The sequence below is a fragment of the Dendrobates tinctorius genome, unplaced genomic scaffold, assembly GCF_039654945.1.
Source record: "Dendrobates tinctorius isolate UK_male_01 unplaced genomic scaffold, ASM3965494v1 ptg000019l, whole genome shotgun sequence".
NCBI lineage: Eukaryota > Metazoa > Chordata > Amphibia > Anura > Dendrobatidae > Dendrobates > Dendrobates tinctorius.
Window position 1 is genome coordinate 11,478,035 of NW_027361687.1, and position 27,589 is coordinate 11,505,623.

A 27,589-nucleotide genomic window follows, 5' to 3' on the forward strand; every position below is an offset into this window, starting at 1 on the left:
ATAATCATTTGATGTCATAATCATTGGATGATGTCATAATCATTTGATGATGTCATAATCATTTGATGTCATAATCATTTTGTTGATGTCATAATCATTTGATGATGTCATAATCATTTGATGTCATAATCGTTGGATGATGTCATAATAATTTTGTTGATGTCATAATCATTTGATGATGTCATAATCATTTTGTTGATGTCATAATCATTTGATGATGTCATAATCATTTTGTTGATGTCATAATCATTAGATGATGTCATAATCATTTTATTGATGTCATAATCATTTGATGATGTCATAATCATTTTGTTGATGTCATAATCATTAGATGATGTCATAATCATTTTATTGATGTCATAATCATTTGATGATGTCGTAATCATTTTGTTGATGTCATAATCATTTTGTTGATGTCATAATGATTTGATGATGTCATAATCATTTGATGTCATAATCATTGGATGATGTCATAATCATTTTGTTGATGTCATAATCATTTGATGATGTCATAATCATTTGATGTCATAATCATTGGATGATGTCATAATCATTTTGTTGATGTCATAATCATTTGATGATGTCATAATCATTAGATGATGTCATAATCATTTTGTTCATGTCATAATCATTTGATGATGTCATAATCATTTGATGTCATAATCATTGGATGATGTCATAATCATTTTGTTGATGTCATAATCATTTGATGATGTCATAATCATTAGATGATGTCATAATCATTTTGTTGATGTCATAATCATTTGATGATGCCATAATCATTTGATGATGTCATAATCATTAGATGATGTCATAATCATTTTGTTGATGTCATAATCATTTGATGATGTCATAATCATTTTGTTGATGTCATAATCATTTGATGATGTCATCATCATTAGATGATGTCATAATCATTTTGTTGATGTCATAATCATTTGATGATGTCATAATCATTTTGTTGATGTCATAATCATTTTGTTGATGTCATAATGATTTGATGATGTCATAATCATTTTGTTGATGTCATAATCATTTGAAGATGTCATAATCATTTTGTTGATGTCATAATCATTTGATGATATCATAATCATTTGATGTCACAATCATTGGATGATGTCATAATCATTTTGTTAATGTCATAATCATTAGATGATGTCATAATCATTTGATGTCATGATCATTGGATGATGACATAATCATTTTGTTGATGTCATAATCATTTGATGATGTCATAATCATTTTTTTTATATCATAATCATTTTGTTGATGTCATAATCATTTGATGATGCCATAATCATTTGATGATGTCATGATCATTAGATGATGTCATAATCATTTTGTTGATGTCATAATCATTTGATGATGTCATAATCATTTTGTTGATGTCATAATCATTTGATGATATCATCATCATTAGATGATGTCATAATCATTTTGTTGATGTCATAATCATTTGATGATGTCGTAATCATTTTGTTGATGTCATAATCATTTGATGTCATAATCATTGGATGATGTCATAATCATTTTGTTGATGTCATATGATTTCATGATGTCATAATCATTTGATGTCATAATCATTGGATGATGTCATAATCATTTTGTTGATGTCATAATCATTTGATGATGTCATAATCATTAGATGATGTCATAATCATTTGATGATGTCATAATCATTTTGTTGATGTCATAATCATTTGATGATGTCATAATCATTTTGTTGATGTCATAATCATTTGATGATGTCATAATCATTAGATGATGTCATAATCATTTTGTTGATGTCATAATCATTTGATGATGTCATAATCATTTTGTTGATGTCATAATCATTTGATGATGTCATAATCATTAGATGATGTAATAATCATTTTGTTGATGTCATAATCATTTGTTGATGTCATAATCATTTTGTTGATGTCATAATGATTTGATGATGTCATAATCATTTGATGTCATAATCATTGGATGATGTCATAATCATTTGATGATGTCATAATCATTTGATGTCATAATCATTTTGTTGATGTCATAATCATTTGATGATGTCATAATCATTTTGTTGATGTCATAATCATTTGATGATATCATAATCATTTGATGTCACAATCATTGGATGATGTCATAATCATTTTGTTGATGTCATAATCATTTGATGATGTCATAATCATTAGATGATGTCATAATCATTTGATGATGTCATAATCATTTTGTTGATGTCATAATCATTTGATGATGTCATAATCATTGGATGATGTCATAATGATTTTGTTGATGTCATAATCATTTGATGATGTCATAATCATTAGATGATGTCATAATCATTTTGTTGATGTCATAATCATTTGATGATGTCATAATCATTTTGTTGATGTCATAATCATTTGATGATGTCATAATCATTTTGTTGATGTCATAATCATTTGATGATGTCATAATCATTTTGTTGATGTCATAATGATTTGATGATGTCATAATCATTTGATGTCATAATCATTGGATGATGTCATAATCATTTGATGATGTCATAATCATTTGATGTCATAATCATTTTGTTGATGTCATAATCATTTGATGATGTCATAATCATTTGATGTCATAATCGTTGGATGATGTCATAATAATTTTGTTGATGTCATAATCATTTGATGATGTCATAATCATTTTGTTGATGTCATAATCATTTGATGATGTCATAATCATTTTGTTGATGTCATAATCATTAGATGATGTCATAATCATTTTATTGATGTCATAATCATTTGATGATGTCATAATCATTTTGTTGATGTCATAATCATTTGATGATGTCATAATCATTTGATGTCATAATCATTGGATGATGTCATAATCATTTGATGATGTCATAATCATTTGATGTCATAATCATTTTGTTGATGTCATAATCATTGGATGATGTCATAATAATTTTGTTGATGTCATAATCATTTGATGATGTCATAATCGTTAGATGATGTCATAATCATTTTGTTGATGTCATAATCATTTGATGATGTCATAATCATTTTGTAGATGTCATAATCATTTGATGATGTCATAATCATTGGATGATGTCATAATAATTTTGTTGATGTCATAATCATTTGATGATGTCATAATCATTAGATGATGTCATAATCATTTTGTTGATGTCATAATCATTTGATGATGTCATAATCATTTTGTTGATGTCATAATCATTTGATGATGTCATAATCATTAGATGATGTCATAATCATTTTGTTGATGTCATAATCATTTGATGATGTCATAATCATTTTGTTGATGTCATAATGATTTGATGATGTCATAATCATTTGATGTCATAATCATTGGATGATGTCATAATCATTTGATGATGTCATAATCATTTGATGTCATAATTATTTTGTTGATGTCATAATCATTTGATGATGTCATAATCATTGGATGATATCATTATCATTTTGTAGATGTCATTATCATTTGATGATGTCATAATCATTTGATGATGTCATAATCATTTTGTTGATGTCATAATCATTTTGTTGATGTCATAATGATTTGATGATGTCATAATCATTTTATGTCATAATCATTGGATGATGTCATAATCATTTTGTTGATGTCATAATCATTTGATGATGCCATAATCATTTGATGATGTCATAATCATTAGATGATGTCATAATCATTTTGTTGATGTCATAATCATTTGATGATGTCATAATCATTTTGTTGATGTCATAATCATTTGATGATGTCATCATCATTAGATGATGTCATAATCATTTTGTTGATGTCATAATCATTTGATGATGTCATAATCATTTTGTTGATGTCATAATCATTTTGTTGATGTCATAATCATTTGATGATGTCATAATCATTTGATGTCATAATCGTTGGATGATGTCATAATCATTTGATGATGTCATAATCATTTGATGTCATAATCATTGGATGATGTCATAATCATTTTGTTGATGTCATAATCATTTGATGATGTCATAATCATTTTGTTGATGTCATAATCATTTGATGATGTCATAATCATTTGATGTCATAATCATTGGATGATGTAATAATCATTTTGTTGATGTCATAATCATTTGATGATGTCATAATCATTTGATGTTATAATCATTGGATGATGTCATAATCATTTTGTTGATGTCAGAATCATTTGATGATGTCATAATCATTTTGTTGATGTCATAATCATTTTGTTGATGTCATATGATTTCATGATGTCATAATCATTTGATGTCATAATCATTGGATGATGTCATAATCATTTTGTTGATGTCATAATCATTTGATGATGTCATAATCATTAGATGATGTCATAATCATTTTGTTGATGTCATAATCATTTGATTATGTCATAATCATTAGATGATGTCATAATCATTTTGTTGATGTCATAATCATTTGATGATGTCATAATCATTTTGTTGATGTCATAATCATTTGATGATATCATAATCATTTGATGTCACAATCATTGGATGATGTCATAATCATTTTGTTAATGTCATAATCATTAGATGATGTCATAATCATTTGATGTCATGATCATTGGATGATGACATAATCATTTTGTTGATGTCATAATCATTTGATGATGTCATAATCATTTTTTTGATATCATAATCATTTTGTTGATGTCATAATCATTTGATGATGCCATAATCATTTGATGATGTCATGATCATTAGATGATGTCATAATCATTTTGTTGATGTCATAATCATTTGATGATGTCATAATCATTTTGTTGATGTCATAATCATTTGATGATATCATCATCATTAGATGATGTCATAATCATTTTGTTGATGTCATAATCATTTGATGATGTCGTAATCATTTTGTTGATGTCATAATCATTTTGTTGATGTCATAATGATTTGATGATGTCATAATCATTTGATGTCATAATCATTGGATGATGTCTAGAGTTGAGCGATACCAGCCGATACTTGAAAATATCGGATCGGAATGGATCGGCCGATCTTTAAAAAAAGTATCGGTATCGCCGATTCCGATACCGGGAACCAATGCAAGTCAATGGGGCCAAAATATCGGAATTAAAAAAAACCCTTTCTTTCCTTGTAGGTTAATTCTACATGAAGAAAAACAACTAAGAATAATGTAGAATGTATTGTGGGAGGTGGAGGAGACATTAAAGCCATAGAGGTTTAGCCCAATCAAATGGAATAGCAGGAATTAAACTTTTTTTTTTAAAGATGTTAGGAGTTACAAAGATATTGACTATGTTAGCCTCATTTATATTTTGCCAGACATGTATGTCTTCTTCTTCTACTTCCTTTTTTTACATTCTTCTTCTTCTTCTTCTTCTACTTAATTTTTTAACATTCTTCTTCTTCTTCTTCTACTTCCTTTTTTTACATTCTTCTTCTTCTTCTTCTACTTCCTTTTTTTACATTCTTCTTCTTATTCCTTTTTTTACATTCTTCTTCTTCTTCTTCTACTTCCTTTTTTTACATTCTTCTTCTTCTTCTTCTACTTCCTTTTTTTACATTCTTCTTCTTCTTCTTCTACTTCCTTTTTTTACATTCTTCTTCTTCTTCTACTTCCTTTTTTTACATTCTTCTTCTTCTTCTTCTACTTCCTTTTTTTACATTCTTCTTCTTCCTCTTCTACTTCCTTTTTTACATTCTTCTTCTTCTTCTTCTTCTTCTTCTTCTTCTTCTTCCTTTTCTTACATTCTTCATATTCTTCTTATTCAACAATTATTATTCTACATATTCAGCTTCTTCATCTTCTTCCTATTCTTCTTCATCATATTCTTGTTTGTGTCAGGCATTCCTGTAGTTGTTATCTAGAAAAGTTAGAAGTTTACACCTTCCGTTCTGCCTGTCACAAAAGATTTACAACAGGATTTGTCCGCGTTCAGTTTGGCCTGCAGAAGCAGGCCTTTTCCAGGGGCACCACGAGGAGGAACGGACTCACCCCCATACACTGCTTAGTCTTCTTCTGCTTATAAATAAGATAATATCATTTGCTCAGAGTATTAGTCTTATGCTTAATGTTCTTCTGCTTTGTTTTTTTTATGCTTCTTTGTCTTCTCTCTCTTGTTGTTCTGCATCTTGGTGGTTGTCTTCCTGTTCTTTGTCCTCTTGAACCAGCTGACGGTACTGGCACCCGGAGGGGCAGCAGAAGGAACAAGAGCCAATGGCACTACCGAGGACCAGCTGACGGTGCTGGAACCCGGTTACTAAGCAGGAGGTACCTGTGCTACAAAGCACTACCAAGGACCAGCAGACGTTGCCGGAACTCGGATACCGAGATGGAGGCACCTAGGCCAAAGGCTCTGACGAGAACCAGCTGACGATGCTGGAACCCGGAGGGGTAGCATAAGCTGCAAGAGCAAATGGAAATAGCGAGGACCAGCTGACAGTGCTGGCACCCGGAGGGGCAGCAGAAGGAATAAGAGCCAATGGCACAACCGAGGACCAGCTGACGGTGCTGGAACCCGGTTACTAAGCAGGAGGTACCTGTGCTACAACGCACTACCAAGGACCAGCAGACGTTGCCGGAACTCGGATACCGAGATGGAGGCACCTAGGCCAAAGGCTCTGACGAGAACCAGCTGACGGTGCTGGAACCCGGAGGGGTAGCATAAGCTGCAAGAGCAAATGGAAATAGCGAGGACCAGCTGACAGTGCTGGCACCCGGAGGGGCAGCAGAAGGAATAAGAGCCAATGGCACAACCGAGGACCAGCTGACGGTGCTGGAACCCGGTTACTAAGCAGGAGGTACCTGTGCTACAAAGCACTACCAAGGACCAGCAGACGTTGCCGGAACTCGGATACCGAGATGGAGGCACCTAGGCCAAAGGCTCTGATGAGAACCAGCTGACGGTGCTGGAACCCGAAAGGGGTATCAGAAGTTACCCCTGAAAAGCAAAGTTGGCATGCCGCAAGCTGGCCGCAGTTACCGAATCACACAGTCCTACAGGGGGTGCTTGTCCTACTGGCACTATGGAACAAACCTTTCTTACCAGAACCCGCAGTCCACATAGGAAGCACCTAAACTGCTGGCACCCTAGCCTCGGCTAACCCAACCGCAACACGACATGGCAACTTGGGGTGGCAAACTGACATTGACACTTCCCGGAAACAGCAGGCAGGGCTGGAACCAAGCTGGGCAGGAGGGAGTACCCGTGCCAAAGTCAGTTATGAGCAGCAACTGGCGATGTTGGAGCCCAGGACAAGCACTTAGCAGGCTGAGGCCTGATGTGCTGTCAATTGGGAGGCAGCAGGACAGATTGCCATCAAAACAGCAGGGGAACAGCTGACGTTACTGAACCCCACAAACACAGGAGCTAGTGTTTTACTCTGTGAAGACGGCACTTCCGAGCAACAACTGGCTGTGTTGAAGCCCAGGGACAAGCACGGAGCAGGCTTAGGCTGCATTGAAGAAATTTTAAGATCGGTTGTAGACTACTAATTTGAACCAAGCTCCACTTAGGCCTGTGGCTTCACTGATTCACATTCCGATAATGGGAATGTGGACAGAGCAGGCGACATTGCCGGACACACATCAGGGGATTAACTGACCGGACTGAACACCTGTAACACAGGAACAAGTGTGGATTGTGCAGACGCCACTTCGGAGCTGTAACTGGCGGGGTTGGAGGACAGGGGAAATACGAGAGACAGTGTAGCCACAGGCCTAATTGGAGCACGGTTAAAAATCAGTAGTGGTACGACTGTGTAGGCAGCAGGAGACTTTGCCATCCACACAGCAGGGGATCAGCTGACATTACTGAACCCCACTGAGACACGGGAGCAAGTGTCTCTTTCCGTGTGGACGGCACTTCCGAACTACAACTGGCTGTGTTGAAGCCCAGGAAATAGGAGGGTGTAGGCAGAGGCCTACTGTATTTTGAATGAGTTTACAGCAGGAGAGACTGCCATCCACACAGCAGGGGATCAGCTGACGTTACTGAACCCCACTGAGACACGGGAGCAAGTATCTCTTTCCGTGTGGACGGCACTTCCGAACTACAACTGGCTGTGTTGAAGACCAGGAAATAGGAGGGTGTAGGCAGAGGCCTACTGTATTTTGAATGAGTTTACAGCAGGAGAGACTGCCATCCACACAGCAGGGGATCAGCTGACGTTACTGAACCCCACTGAGACACGGGAGCAAGTGTCTCTTTCCGTGTGGACGGCACTTCCGAACTACAACTGGCTGTGTTGAAGCCCAGGAAATAGGAGGGTGTAGGCAGAGGCCTACTGTATTTTGAATGAGGTGACAGCAGGAGAGACTGCCATCCACACAGCAGGGGATCAGCTGACATTACTGAACCCCACTGAGACACGGGAGCAAGTATCTCTTTCCGTGTGGACGGCACTTCCGAACTACAACTGGCTGTGTTGAAGCCCAGGAAATAGGAGGGTGTAGGCAGAGGCCTACTGAATTTTGAATGAGTTTACAGCAGGAGAGACTGCCATCCACACAGCAGGGGATCAGCTGACGTTACTGAACCCCACTGAGACACGGGAGCAAGTGTCTCTTTCCGTGTGGACGGCACTTCCGAACTACAACTGGCTGTGTTGAAGCCCAGGAAATAGGAGGGTGTAGGCAGAGGCCTACTGAATTTTGAATGAGGTGACAGCAGGAGAGACTGCCATCCACACAGCAGGGGATCAGCTGACGTTACTGAACCCCACTGAGACATGGGAGCAAGTGTCTCTTTCCGTGTGGACGGCACTTCCGAACTACAACTGGCTGTGTTGAAGCCCAGGAAATAGGAGGGTGTAGGCAGAGGCCTACTGAATTTTGAATGAGGTGACAGCAGGAGAGACTGCCATCCACACAGCAGGGGATCAGCTGACGTTACTGAACCCCACTGAGACACGGGAGCAAGTATCTCTTTCCGTGTGGACGGCACTTCCGAACTACAACTGGCTGTGTTGAAGCCCAGGAAATAGGAGGGTGTAGGCAGAGGCCTACTGAATTTTGAATGAGGTGACAGCAGGAGAGACTGCCATCCACACAGCAGGGGATCAGCTGACGTTACTGAACCCCACTGAGACACGGGAGCAAGTATCTCTTTCCGTGTGGACGGCACTTCCGAACTACAACTGGCTGTGTTGAAGCCCAGGAAATAGGAGGGTGTAGGCAGAGGCCTACTGAATTTTGAATGAGGTGACAGCAGGAGAGACTGCCATCCACACAGCAGGGGATCAGCTGACGTTACTGAACCCCACTGAGACACGGGAGCAAGTATTTTGTTGATGTCATAATGATTTGATGATGTCATAATCATTTGATGTCATAATCGTTGGATGATGTCATAATCATTTGATGATGTCATAATCATTTGATGTCATAATCATTGGATGATGTCATAATCATTTTGTTGATGTCATAACCATTTGATGATGTCATAATCATTTTGTTGATGTCATAATCATTTGATGATGTCATAATCATTTGATGTCATAATCATTGGATGATGTCATAATCATTTTGTTGATGTCATAATCATTTTATGATGTCATAATCATTAGATGATGTCATAATCATTTTGTTGATGTCAGAGTCATTTGATGATGTCATAATCATTTTGTTGATGTCAGAATCATTTGATGATGTCATAATCATTTTGTTGATGTCATAATCATTTTGTTGATGTCATATGATTTCATGATGTCATAATCATTTGATGTCATAATCATTGGATGATGTCATAATCATTTTGTTGATGTCATAATCATTTGATGATGTCATAATCATTAGATGATGTCATAATCATTTTGTTGATGTCATAATCATTTGATTATGTCATAATCATTAGATGATGTCATAATCATTTTGTTGATGTCATAATCATTTGATGATGTCATAATCATTTTGTTGATGTCATAATCATTTGATGATATCATAATCATTTGATGTCACAATCATTGGATGATGTCATAATCATTTTGTTGATGTCATAATCATTAGATGATGTCATAATCATTTGATGTCATGATCATTGGATGATGACATAATCATTTTGTTGATGTCATAATCATTTGATGATGTCATAATCATTTTTTTGATGTAATAATCATTTTGTTGATGTCATAATGATTTGATGATGTCATAATGATTTGAGGTCATAATCATTGGATGATGTCATAATCATTTTGTTGATGTCATAATCATTTGATGATGCCATAATCATTTGATGATGTCATGATCATTAGATGATGTCATAGTCATTTTGTTGATGTCATAATCATTTGATGATGTCATAATCATTTTGTTGATGTCATAATCATTTGATGATGTCATCATCATTAGATGATGTCATAATCATTTTGTTGATGTCATAATCATTTGATGATGTCGTAATCATTTTGTTGATGTCATAATCATTTTGTTGATGTCATAATGATTTGATGATGTCATAATCATTTGATGTCATAATCATTGGATGATGTCATAATCATTTTGTTGATGTCATAATCATTTGATGATGTCATAATCATTTGATGTCATAATCATTGGATGATGTCATAATCATTTTGTTGATGTCATAATCATTTGATGATGTCATAATCATTAGATGATGTCATAATCATTTTGTTCATGTCATAATCATTTGATGATGTCATAATCATTTGATGTCATAATCATTGGATGATGTCATAATCATTTTGTTGATGTCATAATCATTTGATGATGTCATAATCATTAGATGATGTCATAATCATTTTGTTGATGTCATAATCATTTGATGATGCCATAATCATTTGATGATGTCATAATCATTAGATGATGTCATAATCATTTTGTTGATGTCATAATCATTTGATGATGTCATAATCATTTTGTTGATGTCATAATCATTTGATGATGTCATCATCATTAGATGATGTCATAATCATTTTGTTGATGTCATAATCATTTGATGATGTCATAATCATTTTGTTGATGTCATAATCATTTTGTTGATGTCATAATGATTTGATGATGTCATAATCATTTTGTTGATGTCATAATCATTTGAAGATGTCATAATCATTTTGTTGATGTCATAATCATTTGATGATATCATAATCATTTGATGTCACAATCATTGGATGATGTCATAATCATTTTGTTAATGTCATAATCATTAGATGATGTCATAATCATTTGATGTCATGATCATTGGATGATGACATAATCATTTTGTTGATGTCATAATCATTTGATGATGTCATAATCATTTTTTTGATATCATAATCATTTTGTTGATGTCATAATCATTTGATGATGCCATAATCATTTGATGATGTCATGATCATTAGATGATGTCATAATCATTTTGTTGATGTCATAATCATTTGATGATGTCATAATCATTTTGTTGATGTCATAATCATTTGATGATATCATCATCATTAGATGATGTCATAATCATTTTGTTGATGTCATAATCATTTGATGATGTCGTAATCATTTTGTTGATGTCATAATCATTTGATGTCATAATCATTGGATGATGTCATAATCATTTTGTTGATGTCATATGATTTCATGATGTCATAATCATTTGATGTCATAATCATTGGATGATGTCATAATCATTTTGTTGATGTCATAATCATTTGATGATGTCATAATCATTAGATGATGTCATAATCATTTGATGATGTCATAATCATTTTGTTGATGTCATAATCATTTGATGATGTCATAATCATTTTGTTGATGTCATAATCATTTGATGATGTCATAATCATTAGATGATGTCATAATCATTTTGTTGATGTCATAATCATTTGATGATGTCATAATCATTTTGTTGATGTCATAATCATTTGATGATGTCATAATCATTAGATGATGTAATAATCATTTTGTTGATGTCATAATCATTTGTTGATGTCATAATCATTTTGTTGATGTCATAATGATTTGATGATGTCATAATCATTTGATGTCATAATCATTGGATGATGTCATAATCATTTGATGATGTCATAATCATTTGATGTCATAATCATTTTGTTGATGTCATAATCATTTGATGATGTCATAATCATTTTGTTGATGTCATAATCATTTGATGATATCATAATCATTTGATGTCACAATCATTGGATGATGTCATAATCATTTTGTTGATGTCATAATCATTTGATGATGTCATAATCATTAGATGATGTCATAATCATTTGATGATGTCATAATCATTTTGTTGATGTCATAATCATTTGATGATGTCATAATCATTGGATGATGTCATAATAATTTTGTTGATGTCATAATCATTTGATGATGTCATAATCATTAGATGATGTCATAATCATTTTGTTGATGTCATAATCATTTGATGATGTCATAATCATTTTGTTGATGTCATAATCATTTGATGATGTCATAATCATTTTGTTGATGTCATAATCATTTGATGATGTCATAATCATTTTGTTGATGTCATAATGATTTGATGATGTCATAATCATTTGATGTCATAATCATTGGATGATGTCATAATCATTTGATGATGTCATAATCATTTGATGTCATAATCATTTTGTTGATGTCATAATCATTTGATGATGTCATAATCATTTGATGTCATAATCGTTGGATGATGTCATAATAATTTTGTTGATGTCATAATCATTTGATGATGTCATAATCATTTTGTTGATGTCATAATCATTAGATGATGTCATAATCATTTTATTGATGTCATAATCATTTGATGATGTCATAATCATTTTGTTGATGTCATAATCATTTGATGATGTCATAATCATTGGATGTCATAATCATTGGATGATGTCATAATCATTTGATGATGTCATAATCATTTGATGTCATAATCATTTTGTTGATGTCATAATCATTGGATGATGTCATAATAATTTTGTTGATGTCATAATCATTTGATGATGTCATAATCGTTAGATGATGTCATAATCATTTTGTTGATGTCATAATCATTTGATGATGTCATAATCATTTTGTAGATGTCATAATCATTTGATGATGTCATAATCATTGGATGATGTCATAATAATTTTGTTGATGTCATAATCATTTGATGATGTCATAATCATTAGATGATGTCATAATCATTTTGTTGATGTCATAATCATTTGATGATGTCATAATCATTTTGTTGATGTCATAATCATTTGATGATGTCATAATCATTAGATGATGTCATAATCATTTTGTTGATGTCATAATCATTTGATGATGTCATAATCATTTTGTTGATGTCATAATGATTTGATGATGTCATAATCATTTGATGTCATAATCATTGGATGATGTCATAATCATTTGATGATGTCATAATCATTTGATGTCATAATTATTTTGTTGATGTCATAATCATTTGATGATGTCATAATCATTGGATGATATCATTATCATTTTGTAGATGTCATTATCATTTGATGATGTCATAATCATTTGATGATGTCATAATCATTTTGTTGATGTCATAATCATTTTGTTGATGTCATAATGATTTGATGATGTCATAATCATTTTATGTCATAATCATTGGATGATGTCATAATCATTTTGTTGATGTCATAATCATTTGATGATGCCATAATCATTTGATGATGTCATAATCATTAGATGATGTCATAATCATTTTGTTGATGTCATAATCATTTGATGATGTCATAATCATTTTGTTGATGTCATAATCATTTGATGATGTCATCATCATTAGATGATGTCATAATCATTTTGTTGATGTCATAATCATTTGATGATGTCATAATCATTTTGTTGATGTCATAATCATTTTGTTGATGTCATAATGATTTGATGATGTCATAATCATTTGATGTCATAATCGTTGGATGATGTCATAATCATTTGATGATGTCATAATCATTTGATGTCATAATCATTGGATGATGTCATAATCATTTTGTTGATGTCATAATCATTTGATGATGTCATAATCATTTTGTTGATGTCATAATCATTTGATGATGTCATAATCATTTGATGTCATAATCATTGGATGATGTAATAATCATTTTGTTGATGTCATAATCATTTGATGATGTCATAATCATTTGATGTTATAATCATTGGATGATGTCATAATCATTTTGTTGATGTCAGAATCATTTGATGATGTCATAATCATTTTGTTGATGTCATAATCATTTTGTTGATGTCATATGATTTCATGATGTCATAATCATTTGATGTCATAATCATTGGATGATGTCATAATCATTTTGTTGATGTCATAATCATTTGATGATGTCATAATCATTAGATGATGTCATAATCATTTTGTTGATGTCATAATCATTTGATTATGTCATAATCATTAGATGATGTCATAATCATTTTGTTGATGTCATAATCATTTGATGATGTCATAATCATTTTGTTGATGTCATAATCATTTGATGATATCATAATCATTTGATGTCACAATCATTGGATGATGTCATAATCATTTTGTTAATGTCATAATCATTAGATGATGTCATAATCATTTGATGTCATGATCATTGGATGATGACATAATCATTTTGTTGATGTCATAATCATTTGATGATGTCATAATCATTTTTTTGATATCATAATCATTTTGTTGATGTCATAATCATTTGATGATGCCATAATCATTTGATGATGTCATGATCATTAGATGATGTCATAATCATTTTGTTGATGTCATAATCATTTGATGATGTCATAATCATTTTGTTGATGTCATAATCATTTGATGATATCATCATCATTAGATGATGTCATAATCATTTTGTTGATGTCATAATCATTTGATGATGTCGTAATCATTTTGTTGATGTCATAATCATTTTGTTGATGTCATAATGATTTGATGATGTCATAATCATTTGATGTCATAATCATTGGATGATGTCTAGAGTTGAGCGATACCAGCCGATACTTGAAAATATCGGATCGGAATGGATCGGCCGATCTTTAAAAAAAGTATCGGTATCGCCGATTCCGATACCGGGAACCAATGCAAGTCAATGGGGCCAAAATATCGGAATTAAAAAAAACCCTTTCTTTCCTTGTAGGTTAATTCTACATGAAGAAAAACAACTAAGAATAATGTAGAATGTATTGTGGGAGGTGGAGGAGACATTAAAGCCATAGAGGTTTAGCCCAATCAAATGGAATAGCAGGAATTAAACTTTTTTTTTTAAAGATGTTAGGAGTTACAAAGATATTGACTATGTTAGCCTCATTTATATTTTGCCAGACATGTATGTCTTCTTCTTCTACTTCCTTTTTTTACATTCTTCTTCTTCTTCTTCTTCTACTTAATTTTTTAACATTCTTCTTCTTCTTCTTCTACTTCCTTTTTTTACATTCTTCTTCTTCTTCTTCTACTTCCTTTTTTTACATTCTTCTTCTTATTCCTTTTTTTACATTCTTCTTCTTCTTCTTCTACTTCCTTTTTTTACATTCTTCTTCTTCTTCTTCTACTTCCTTTTTTTACATTCTTCTTCTTCTTCTTCTACTTCCTTTTTTTACATTCTTCTTCTTCTTCTTCTACTTCCTTTTTTTACATTCTTCTTCTTCCTCTTCTACTTCCTTTTTTACATTCTTCTTCTTCTTCTTCTTCTTCTTCTTCTTCTTCCTTTTCTTACATTCTTCATATTCTTCTTATTCAACAATTATTATTCTACATATTCAGCTTCTTCATCTTCTTCCTATTCTTCTTCATCATATTCTTGTTTGTGTCAGGCATTCCTGTAGTTGTTATCTAGAAAAGTTAGAAGTTTACACCTTCCGTTCTGCCTGTCACAAAAGATTTACAACAGGATTTGTCCGCGTTCAGTTTGGCCTGCAGAAGCAGGCCTTTTCCAGGGGCACCACGAGGAGGAACGGACTCACCCCCATACACTGCTTAGTCTTCTTCTGCTTATAAATAAGATAATATCATTTGCTCAGAGTATTAGTCTTATGCTTAATGTTCTTCTGCTTTGTTTTTTTTATGCTTCTTTGTCTTCTCTCTCTTGTTGTTCTGCATCTTGGTGGTTGTCTTCCTGTTCTTTGTCCTCTTGAACCAGCTGACGGTACTGGCACCCGGAGGGGCAGCAGAAGGAACAAGAGCCAATGGCACTACCGAGGACCAGCTGACGGTGCTGGAACCCGGTTACTAAGCAGGAGGTACCTGTGCTACAAAGCACTACCAAGGACCAGCAGACGTTGCCGGAACTCGGATACCGAGATGGAGGCACCTAGGCCAAAGGCTCTGACGAGAACCAGCTGACGATGCTGGAACCCGGAGGGGTAGCATAAGCTGCAAGAGCAAATGGAAATAGCGAGGACCAGCTGACAGTGCTGGCACCCGGAGGGGCAGCAGAAGGAATAAGAGCCAATGGCACAACCGAGGACCAGCTGACGGTGCTGGAACCCGGTTACTAAGCAGGAGGTACCTGTGCTACAACGCACTACCAAGGACCAGCAGACGTTGCCGGAACTCGGATACCGAGATGGAGGCACCTAGGCCAAAGGCTCTGACGAGAACCAGCTGACGGTGCTGGAACCCGGAGGGGTAGCATAAGCTGCAAGAGCAAATGGAAATAGCGAGGACCAGCTGACAGTGCTGGCACCCGGAGGGGCAGCAGAAGGAATAAGAGCCAATGGCACAACCGAGGACCAGCTGATGGTGCTGGAACCCGGTTACTAAGCAGGAGGTACCTGTGCTACAAAGCACTACCAAGGACCAGCAGACGTTGCCGGAACTCGGATACCGAGATGGAGGCACCTAGGCCAAAGGCTCTGATGAGAACCAGCTGACGGTGCTGGAACCCGAAAGGGGTATCAGAAGTTACCCCTGAAAAGCAAAGTTGGCATGCCGCAAGCTGGCCGCAGTTACCGAATCACACAGTCCTACAGGGGGTGCTTGTCCTACTGGCACTATGGAACAAACCTTTCTTACCAGAACCCGCAGTCCACATAGGAAGCACCTAAACTGCTGGCACCCTAGCCTCGGCTAACCCAACCGCAACACGACATGGCAACTTGGGGTGGCAAACTGACATTGACACTTCCCGGAAACAGCAGGCAGGGCTGGAACCAAGCTGGGCAGGAGGGAGTACCCGTGCCAAAGTCAGTTATGAGCAGCAACTGGCGATGTTGGAGCCCAGGACAAGCACTTAGCAGGCTGAGGCCTGATGTGCTGTCAATTGGGAGGCAGCAGGACAGATTGCCATCAAAACAGCAGGGGAACAGCTGACGTTACTGAACCCCACAAACACAGGAGCTAGTGTTTTACTCTGTGAAGACGGCACTTCCGAGCAACAACTGGCTGTGTTGAAGCCCAGGGACAAGCACGGAGCAGGCTTAGGCTGCATTGAAGAAATTTTAAGATCGGTTGTAGACTACTAATTTGAACCAAGCTCCACTTAGGCCTGTGGCTTCACTGATTCACATTCCGATAATGGGAATGTGGACAGAGCAGGCGACATTGCCGGACACACATCAGGGGATTAACTGACCGGACTGAACACCTGTAACACAGGAACAAGTGTGGATTGTGCAGACGCCACTTCGGAGCTGTAACTGGCGGGGTTGGAGGACAGGGGAAATACGAGAGACAGTGTAGCCACAGGCCTAATTGGAGCACGGTTAAAAATCAGTAGTGGTACGACTGTGTAGGCAGCAGGAGACTTTGCCATCCACACAGCAGGGGATCAGCTGACATTACTGAACCCCACTGAGACACGGGAGCAAGTGTCTCTTTCCGTGTGGACGGCACTTCCGAACTACAACTGGCTGTGTTGAAGCCCAGGAAATAGGAGGGTGTAGGCAGAGGCCTACTGTATTTTGAATGAGTTTACAGCAGGAGAGACTGCCATCCACACAGCAGGGGATCAGCTGACGTTACTGAACCCCACTGAGACACGGGAGCAAGTATCTCTTTCCGTGTGGACGGCACTTCCGAACTACAACTGGCTGTGTTGAAGACCAGGAAATAGGAGGGTGTAGGCAGAGGCCTACTGTATTTTGAATGAGTTTACAGCAGGAGAGACTGCCATCCACACAGCAGGGGATCAGCTGACGTTACTGAACCCCACTGAGACACGGGAGCAAGTGTCTCTTTCCGTGTGGACGGCACTTCCGAACTACAACTGGCTGTGTTGAAGCCCAGGAAATAGGAGGGTGTAGGCAGAGGCCTACTGTATTTTGAATGAGGTGACAGCAGGAGAGACTGCCATCCACACAGCAGGGGATCAGCTGACATTACTGAACCCCACTGAGACACGGGAGCAAGTATCTCTTTCCGTGTGGACGGCACTTCCGAACTACAACTGGCTGTGTTGAAGCCCAGGAAATAGGAGGGTGTAGGCAGAGGCCTACTGAATTTTGAATGAGTTTACAGCAGGAGAGACTGCCATCCACACAGCAGGGGATCAGCTGACGTTACTGAACCCCACTGAGACACGGGAGCAAGTATTTTGTTGATGTCATAATGATTTGATGATGTCATAATCATTTGATGTCATAATCGTTGGATGATGTCATAATCATTTGATGATGTCATAATCATTTGATGTCATAATCATTGGATGATGTCATAATCATTTTGTTGATGTCATAACCATTTGATGATGTCATAATCATTTTGTTGATGTCATAATCATTTGATGATGTCATAATCATTTGATGTCATAATCATTGGATGATGTCATAATCATTTTGTTGATGTCATAATCATTTTATGATGTCATAATCATTAGATGATGTCATAATCATTTTGTTGATGTCAGAGTCATTTGATGATGTCATAATAATTTTGTTGATGTCAGAATCATTTGATGATGTCATAATCATTTTGTTGATGTCATAATCATTTTGTTGATGTCATATGATTTCATGATGTCATAATCATTTGATGTCATAATCATTGGATGATGTCATAATCATTTTGTTGATGTCATAATCATTTGATGATGTCATAATCATTAGATGATGTCATAATCATTTTGTTGATGTCATAATCATTTGATTATGTCATAATCATTAGATGATGTCATAATCATTTTGTTGATGTCATAATCATTTGATGATGTCATAATCATTTTGTTGATGTCATAATCATTTGATGATATCATAATCATTTGATGTCACAATCATTGGATGATGTCATAATCATTTTGTTGATGTCATAATCATTAGATGATGTCATAATCATTTGATGTCATGATCATTGGATGATGACATAATCATTTTGTTGATGTCATAATCATTTGATGATGTCATAATCATTTTTTTGATGTAATAATCATTTTGTTGATGTCATAATGATTTGATGATGTCATAATGATTTGAGGTCATAATCATTGGATGATGTCATAATCATTTTGTTGATGTCATAATCATTTGATGATGCCATAATCATTTGATGATGTCATGATCATTAGATGATGTCATAGTCATTTTGTTGATGTCATAATCATTTGATGATGTCATAATCATTTTGTTGATGTCATAATCATTTGATGATGTCATCATCATTAGATGATGTCATAATCATTTTGTTGATGTCATAATCATTTGATGATGTCGTAATCATTTTGTTGATGTCATAATCATTTTGTTGATGTCATAATGATTTGATGATGTCATAATCATTTGATGTCATAATCATTGGATGATGTCATAATCATTTTGTTGATGTCATAATCATTTGATGATGTCATAATCATTTGATGTCATAATCATTGGATGATGTCATAATCATTTTGTTGATGTCATAATCATTTGATGATGTCATAATCATTAGATGATGTCATAATCATTTTGTTCATGTCATAATCATTTGATGATGTCATAATCATTTGATGTCATAATCATTGGATGATGTCATAATCATTTTGTTGATGTCATAATCATTTGATGATGTCATAATCATTAGATGATGTCATAATCATTTTGTTGATGTCATAATCATTTGATGATGCCATAATCATTTGATGATGTCATAATCATTAGATGATGTCATAATCATTTTGTTGATGTCATAATCATTTGATGATGTCATAATCATTTTGTTGATGTCATAATCATTTGATGATGTCATCATCATTAGATGATGTCATAATCATTTTGTTGATGTCATAATCATTTGATGATGTCATAATCATTTTGTTGATGTCATAATCATTTTGTTGATGTCATAATGATTTGATGATGTCATAATCATTTTGTTGATGTCATAATCATTTGAAGATGTCATAATCATTTTGTTGATGTCATAATCATTTGATGATATCATAATCATTTGATGTCACAATCATTGGATGATGTCATAATCATTTTGTTAATGTCATAATCATTAGATGATGTCATAATCATTTGATGTCATGATCATTGGATGATGACATAATCATTTTGTTGATGTCATAATCATTTGATGATGTCATAATCATTTTTTTGATATCATAATCATTTTGTTGATGTCATAATCATTTGATGATGCCATAATCATTTGATGATGTCATGATCATTAGATGATGTCATAATCATTTTGTTGATGTCATAATCATTTGATGATGTCATAATCATTTTGTTGATGTCATAATCATTTGATGATATCATCATCATTAGATGATGTCATAATCATTTTGTTGATGTCATAATCATTTGATGATGTCGTAATCATTTTGTTGATGTCATAATCATTTGATGTCATAATCATTGGATGATGTCATAATCATTTTGTTGATGTCATATGATTTCATGATGTCATAATCATTTGATGTCATAATCATTGGATGATGTCATAATCATTTTGTTGATGTCATAATCATTTGATGATGTCATAATCATTAGATGATGTCATAATCATTTGATGATGTCATAATCATTTTGTTGATGTCATAATCATTTGATGATGTCATAATCATTTTGTTGATGTCATAATCATTTGATGATGTCATAATCATTAGATGATGTCATAATCATTTTGTTGATGTCATAATCATTTGATGATGTCATAATCATTTTGTTGATGTCATAATCATTTGATGATGTCATAATCATTAGATGATGTAATAATCATTTTGTTGATGTCATAATCATTTGTTGATGTCATAATCATTTTGTTGATGTCATAATGATTTGATGATGTCATAATCATTTGATGTCATAATCATTGGATGATGTCATAATCATTTGATGATGTCATAATCATTTGATGTCATAATCATTTTGTTGATGTCATAATCATTTGATGATGTCATAATCATTTTGTTGATGTCATAATCATTTGATGATATCATAATCATTTGATGTCACAATCATTGGATGATGTCATAATCATTTTGTTGATGTCATAATCATTTGATGATGTCATAATCATTAGATGATGTCATAATCATTTGATGATGTCATAATCATTTTGTTGATGTCATAATCATTTGATGATGTCATAATCATTGGATGATGTCATAATAATTTTGTTGATGTCATAATCATTTGATGATGTCATAATCATTAGATGATGTCATAATCATTTTGTTGATGTCATAATCATTTGATGATGTCATAATCATTTTGTTGATGTCATAATCATTTGATGATGTCATAATCATTTTGTTGATGTCATAATCATTTGATGATGTCATAATCATTTTGTTGATGTCATAATGATTTGATGATGTCATAATCATTTGATGTCATAATCATTGGATGATGTCATAATCATTTGATGATGTCATAATCATTTGATGTCATAATCATTTTGTTGATGTCATAATCATTTGATGATGTCATAATCATTTGATGTCATAATCGTTGGATGATGTCATAATAATTTTGTTGATGTCATAATCATTTGATGATGTCATAATCATTTTGTTGATGTCATAATCATTTGATGATGTCATAATCATTTTGTTGATGTCATAATCATTAGATGATGTCATAATCATTTTATTGATGTCATAATCATTTGATGATGTCATAATCATTTTGTTGATGTCATAATCATTTGATGATGTCATAATCATTTGATGTCATAATCATTGGATGATGTCATAATCATTTGATGATGTCATAATCATTTGATGTCATAATCATTTTGTTGATGTCATAATCATTGGATGATGTCATAATAATTTTGTTGATGTCATAATCATTTGATGATGTCATAATCGTTAGATGATGTCATAATCATTTTGTTGATGTCATAATCATTTGATGATGTCATAATCATTTTGTAGATGTCATAATCATTTGATGATGTCATAATCATTGGATGATGTCATAATAATTTTGTTGATGTCATAATCATTTGATGATGTCATAATAATTTTGTTGATGTCATAATCATTTGATGATGTCATAATCGTTAGATGATGTCATAATCATTTTGTTGATGTCATAATCATTTGATGATGTCATAATCATTTTGTAGATGTCATAATCATTTGATGATGTCATAATCATTAGATGATGTCATAGTCATTTTGTTGATGTCATAATCATTTGATGATGTCATAATCATTTTGTTGATGTCATAATCATTTGATGATGTCATCATCATTAGATGATGTCATAATCATTTTGTTGATGTCATAATCATTTGATGATGTCGTAATCATTTTGTTGATGTCATAATCATTTTGTTGATGTCATAATGATTTGATGATGTCATAATCATTTGATGTCATAATCATTTGATGATGTCATAATCATTTTGTTGATGTCATAATCATTTGATGATATCATCATCATTAGATGATGTCATAATCATTTTGTTGATGTCATAATCATTTGATGATGTCGTAATCATTTTGTTGATGTCATAATCATTTGATGTCATAATCATTGGATGATGTCATAATCATTTTGTTGATGTCATATGATTTCATGATGTCATAATCATTTGATGTCATAATCATTGGATGATGTCATAATCATTTTGTTGATGTCATAATCATTTGATGATGTCATAATCATTAGATGATGTCATAATCATTTGATGATGTCATAATCATTTTGTTGATGTCATAATCATTTGATGATGTCATAATCATTTTGTTGATGTCATAATCATTTGATGATGTCATAATCATTAGATGATGTCATAATCATTTTGTTGATGTCATAATCATTTGATGATGTCATAATCATTTTGTTGATGTCATAATCATTTGATGATGTCATAATCATTAGATGATGTAATAATCATTTTGTTGATGTCATAATCATTTGTTGATGTCATAATCATTTTGTTGATGTCATAATGATTTGATGATGTCATAATCATTTGATGTCATAATCATTGGATGATATCATAATCATTTGATGATGTCATAATCATTTGATGTCATAATCATTTTGTTGATGTCATAATCATTTGATGATGTCATAATCATTTTGTTGATGTCATAATCATTTGATGATATCATAATCATTTGATGTCACAATCATTGGATGATGTCATAATCATTTTGTTGATGTCATAATCATTTGATGATGTCATAATCATTAGATGATGTCATAATCATTTGATGATGTCATAATCATTTTGTTGATGTCATAATCATTTGATGATGTCATAATCATTGGATGATGTCATAATAATTTTGTTGATGTCATAATCATTTGATGATGTCATAATCATTAGATGATGTCATAATCATTTTGTTGATGTCATAATCATTTGATGATGTCATAATCATTTTGTTGATGTCATAATCATTTGATGATGTCATAATCATTTTGTTGATGTCATAATCATTTGATGATGTCATAATCATTTTGTTGATGTCATAATGATTTGATGATGTCATAATCATTTGATGTCATAATCATTGGATGATGTCATAATCATTTGATGATGTCATAATCATTTGATGTCATAATCATTTTGTTGATGTCATAATCATTTGATGATGTCATAATCATTTGATGTCATAATCGTTGGATGATGTCATAATAATTTTGTTGATGTCATAATCATTTGATGATGTCATAATCATTTTGTTGATGTCATAATCATTTGATGATGTCATAATCATTTTGTTGATGTCATAATCATTAGATGATGTCATAATCATTTTATTGATGTCATAATCATTTGATGATGTCATAATCATTTTGTTGATGTCATAATCATTTGATGATGTCATAATCATTTGATGTCATAATCATTGGATGATGTCATAATCATTTGATGATGTCATAATCATTTGATGTCATAATCATTTTGTTGATGTCATAATCATTGGATGATGTCATAATAATTTTGTTGATGTCATAATCATTTGATGATGTCATAATCGTTAGATGATGTCATAATCATTTTGTTGATGTCATAATCATTTGATGATGTCATAATCATTTTGTAGATGTCATAATCATTTGATGATGTCATAATCATTGGATGATGTCATAATAATTTTGTTGATGTCATAATCATTTGATGATGTCATAATCATTAGATGATGTCATAATCATTTTGTTGATGTCATAATCATTTGATGATGTCATAATCATTTTGTTGATGTCATAATCATTTGATGATGTCATAATCATTAGATGATGTCATAATCATTTTGTTGATGTCATAATCATTTGATGATGTCATAATCATTTTGTTGATGTCATAATGATTTGATGATGTCATAATCATTTGATGTCATAATCATTGGATGATGTCATAATCATTTGATGATGTCATAATCATTTGATGTCATAATTATTTTGTTGATGTCATAATCATTTGATGATGTCATAATCATTGGATGATATCATTATCATTTTGTAGATGTCATTATCATTTGATGATGTCATAATCATTTGATGATGTCATAATCATTTTGTTGATGTCATAATCATTTTGTTGATGTCATAATGATTTGATGATGTCATAATCATTTTATGTCATAATCATTGGATGATGTCATAATCATTTTGTTGATGTCATAATCATTTGATGATGCCATAATCATTTGATGATGTCATAATCATTAGATGATGTCATAATCATTTTGTTGATGTCATAATCATTTGATGATGTCATAATCATTTTGTTGATGTCATAATCATTTGATGATGTCATCATCATTAGATGATGTCATAATCATTTTGTTGATGTCATAATCATTTGATGATGTCATAATCATTTTGTTGATGTCATAATCATTTTGTTGATGTCATAATGATTTGATGATGTCATAATCATTTGATGTCATAATCGTTGGATGATGTCATAATCATTTGATGATGTCATAATCATTTGATGTCATAATCATTGGATGATGTCATAATCATTTTGTTGATGTCATAATCATTTGATGATGTCATAATCATTTTGTTGATGTCATAATCATTTGATGATGTCATAATCATTTGATGTCATAATCATTGGATGATGTAATAATCATTTTGTTGATGTCATAATCATTTGATGATGTCATAATCATTTGATGTTATAATCATTGGATGATGTCATAATCATTTTGTTGATGTCAGAATCATTTGATGATGTCATAATCATTTTGTTGATGTCATAATCATTTTGTTGATGTCATATGATTTCATGATGTCATAATCATTTGATGTCATAATCATTGGATGATGTCATAATCATTTTGTTGATGTCATAATCATTTGATGATGTCATAATCATTAGATGATGTCATAATCATTTTGTTGATGTCATAATCATTTGATTATGTCATAATCATTAGATGATGTCATAATCATTTTGTTGATGTCATAATCATTTGATGATGTCATAATCATTTTGTTGATGTCATAATCATTTGATGATATCATAATCATTTGATGTCACAATCATTGGATGATGTCATAATCATTTTGTTAATGTCATAATCATTAGATGATGTCATAATCATTTGATGTCATGATCATTGGATGATGACATAATCATTTTGTTGATGTCATAATCATTTGATGATGTCATAATCATTTTTTTTATATCATAATCATTTTGTTGATGTCATAATCATTTGATGATGCCATAATCATTTGATGATGTCATGATCATTAGATGATGTCATAATCATTTTGTTGATGTCATAATCATTTGATGATGTCATAATCATTTTGTTGATGTCATAATCATTTGATGATATCATCATCATTAGATGATGTCATAATCATTTTGTTGATGTCATAATCATTTGATGATGTCGTAATCATTTTGTTGATGTCATAATCATTTTGTTGATGTCATAATGATTTGATGATGTCATAATCATTTGATGTCATAATCATTGGATGATGTCTAGAGTTGAGCGATACCAGCCGATACTTGAAAATATCGGATCGGAATGGATCGGCCGATCTTTAAAAAAAGTATCGGTATCGCCGATTCCGATACCGGGAACCAATGCAAGTCAATGGGGCCAAAATATCGGAATTAAAAAAAACCCTTTCTTTCCTTGTAGGTTAATTCTACATGAAGAAAAACAACTAAGAATAATGTAGAATGTATTGTGGGAGGTGGAGGAGACATTAAAGCCATAGAGGTTTAGCCCAATCAAATGGAATAGCAGGAATTAAACTTTTTTTTTTAAAGATGTTAGGAGTTACAAAGATATTGACTATGTTAGCCTCATTTATATTTTGCCAGACATGTATGTCTTCTTCTTCTACTTCCTTTTTTTACATTCTTCTTCTTCTTCTTCTTCTACTTAATTTTTTAACATTCTTCTTCTTCTTCTTCTACTTCCTTTTTTTACATTCTTCTTCTTCTTCTTCTACTTCCTTTTTTTACATTCTTCTTCTTATTCCTTTTTTTACATTCTTCTTCTTCTTCTTCTACTTCCTTTTTTTACATTCTTCTTCTTCTTCTTCTACTTCCTTTTTTTACATTCTTCTTCTTCTTCTTCTACTTCCTTTTTTTACATTCTTCTTCTTCTTCTTCTACTTCCTTTTTTTACATTCTTCTTCTTCCTCTTCTACTTCCTTTTTTACATTCTTCTTCTTCTTCTTCTTCTTCTTCTTCTTCTTCTTCTTCCTTTTCTTACATTCTTCATATTCTTCTTATTCAACAATTATTATTCTACATATTCAGCTTCTTCATCTTCTTCCTATTCTTCTTCATCATATTCTTGTTTGTGTCAGGCATTCCTGTAGTTGTTATCTAGAAAAGTTAGAAGTTTACACCTTCCGTTCTGCCTGTCACAAAAGATTTACAACAGGATTTGTCCGCGTTCAGTTTGGCCTGCAGAAGCAGGCCTTTTCCAGGGGCACCACGAGGAGGAACGGACTCACCCCCATACACTGCTTAGTCTTCTTCTGCTTATAAATAAGATAATATCATTTGCTCAGAGTATTAGTCTTATGCTTAATGTTCTTCTGCTTTGTTTTTTTTATGCTTCTTTGTCTTCTCTCTCTTGTTGTTCTGCATCTTGGTGGTTGTCTTCCTGTTCTTTGTCCTCTTGAACCAGCTGACGGTACTGGCACCCGGAGGGGCAGCAGAAGGAACAAGAGCCAATGGCACTACCGAGGACCAGCTGACGGTGCTGGAACCCGGTTACTAAGCAGGAGGTACCTGTGCTACAAAGCACTACCAAGGACCAGCAGACGTTGCCGGAACTCGGATACCGAGATGGAGGCACCTAGG